The following is a 2491-nucleotide window of genomic DNA, read 5'->3' as shown; positions in this document are numbered from 1 at the left end:
TCTGCAGCGCTAACGCTGCACCATATTTTTTGGAAGAAACATAAGCCAGTTTCCTCGGACACTAACATTGTGCCTGGTCTGTTGTCTGGGCTGCATTTCTTCGCATTTGCTGTGATAGTTTCCTGTCAATTCATTTAGCCAGCTGTCCAGGACACACTATTTGCGGAAACCCCTCGGAGCTGGTGGGCTTCCCCGTCTCACTGGGAAGCGGCTCTGAGGGTTCACTCGGTCTCCCACTTCGGCGTGTGGCTTCCTCAGCCAGAAGCCAGGCCAGAGAGCAGTGCCCGGGACCTGAGAGCTGGCGAGAGGGGAGAGCCTACTGCCCTCCTCTGTTTGCTGCTGGTAGTCCCCATGTCAGAGTGACTCCTGGGACACTTTCCCGTGCCGCTTACAATCTGCTCGTGCCGTCGCCTACAGAACCGGCCCCTGCCGGGTCAGACGAGTTTCCACTGCGGAGGGAGCACAGCCCGCTGTCAGGAGCCCAGTCACAGAAAACTCAATGGCCAGGCATATGGTAGCACGGTGGCACTTCCAGCCAAATGCTATCATCTGGTGACCCACCACCAAGGAAACAGTTCCAGCCAAAGTCCCTGCCTTCCCTGTGGCTCATCCGACAGCACAGTTCCTGTTCCTTGAACTCATTCAGGGTTTCTCCCCAGCGCCCTGCTGCACTCCCAGGGGAGGAAGACTCACTCCCAGCATCTTTGCTTTCACCCAACCTGTAACTCTGACTGTGGGGCTATTATGAGAAGTCCCCCTCTCCCCCCGCAGGACACAACCCCTGCGAAGTTGCTGGGACAGTGATTCATTTTGCAAACGAACTGACAAATAAAAGGTACTACAGAAGGATGATTTTTATAAGTCTCAGAAAATTGTCCTTTATACAAATTATAACCAATCTGACATTAATTTGCCCACACTATGTATGATCAAAGAGATAACCAAAAATTAAACATGGTCCCAGAATCCCTAAGGGAAAAGATTCTATGAACCAACTCAAAATAACGAGCAAAAGCTAAGAGTCCAGATAGTTTTTCTAAATCTCTACCTAAACTTCAATACTCTCTAGAGCTGAAACACAGAAAGCTGTAGGCCAACTGTGATCAACTTAGTAAAAAAAGGACCAATAATTCCTGTACCAATGCCTGCAATCCCCTGAGGTTACCTGTTTTTAAAATGCCTAATGGTCGATGGCATGGATTTGTTCAAGGTCTGTGAACAGGTAATAAACAATCACACCCCATTTCTGCTGCCATGCCTTACCCGAATCCCACCCTCGCTTCGTCCCGCCCGAAGCCAAATGCTTGACAGCAATGGATTAACGGTCCGGTTTCTTTAGAGCCCATTCTACAGAGCTGGCCAATTTACTTCCAAATAACAAGCTCAACAAACAGCTTCGTTCTGACTTTGGTCAGCGCACAGACCGAACAGAACATGTAGACTCATCCTGTGCCTCCCAAACCCGGTCGTGCATACGCACCAACACTGCTGCCCAGAACCTCCAGCGCGATGCGCCACAGCACACTCCAGCACCTGGTCCAGGGTACCCGGCGGATCACCAGGTATCTGGGAAAGATCCTGAGAGATGCTTACGTGTACGTGCCGCTGACTATCGCCACTCAAGAACACACTTAGAACTATGGGTACCGCTCCTGAAAGAATGACTTACTTGTTACGATTCCGGCCAAGGCAAACACAAACTGGTTTTCATCGGAATCGGGCTCCCTGACATCCCCGTCCAGTGACTTCACGAAGCTCTCCATCGTTTGGCCAGTAATGCTGAAAAACTTCAAAGCTTTATCCTGCAAGTTCAGAAATGAAAGTATCACACCCTTTCACAAACAGCAGCACGGAAACATTTTTAAAGTGCAGGATACAGAAGGCCGACTGTGTTGTTAATTACATTGGAAATGACATTTGAAAACCTATTCCTTCATTAAAGTTTCTATAGAAAAGGTAAGGGAAAAGACTTTACTAGACAGTGAGAATGATTAGCAGAAAAATTACCCTGAAGACTGAGGCAAAGAGTAAAATAAAAATACTTAAGTGGGAAACGGCTCAAAATTTACACAATGCTGGAATTGCTGGGACAAATTCACCCGGAAATACACTAAAAAAATGCGTTCTCTATTCGTTCTAGGCATGAAACCAGAGGTTTTCAAACCTTTGGCAGAACCGCTTTTTAGTTATGATTTTTAAAATCTTCATTGAAATCGCAACATGTAAAAGAGAGAAAGACGGTGAGCAGGCTGCTCTGGCAGTTTCAATCTTCATCACTCGGCAGAAAGTGCTCCCAGTTGGCACTTCCTCCACGTCTGCTGCTCTGTCTTCGGGGGCTGGGGTTCTGAGGCATCGTTTAAAGCCAAAGCATTTACCAAGGACACAAGGGTGACACAGGCTGAGACTGGATTGTAGTGATGGCTGCACAGATCTGCGAATTAGCTAAACACTACTGAATTGTACACTTACAAATGGGCGGACTTTATATCTC

The 2491-nt window shown here is 47.7% G+C and overlaps 1 protein-coding gene across 1 annotated transcript in view; it reads right to left on the bottom strand.

Moving 5' to 3' along the window:
- The window catches only part of HSF2BP (heat shock transcription factor 2 binding protein), a 127479-nt gene that overhangs the window by 102119 nt on the left and 22869 nt on the right, over positions 1–2491 (bottom strand). The window lies entirely within an intron of this gene.

This window comes from Pteropus vampyrus, unplaced genomic scaffold (genome assembly GCF_000151845.1).
Source record: "Pteropus vampyrus isolate Shadow unplaced genomic scaffold, Pvam_2.0 Scaffold380, whole genome shotgun sequence".
Lineage (NCBI taxonomy): Eukaryota > Metazoa > Chordata > Mammalia > Chiroptera > Pteropodidae > Pteropus > Pteropus vampyrus.
The sequence above is the reverse complement of the archived record's forward strand: the minus strand, read 5'-3'. Positions and strand labels throughout refer to the sequence as shown.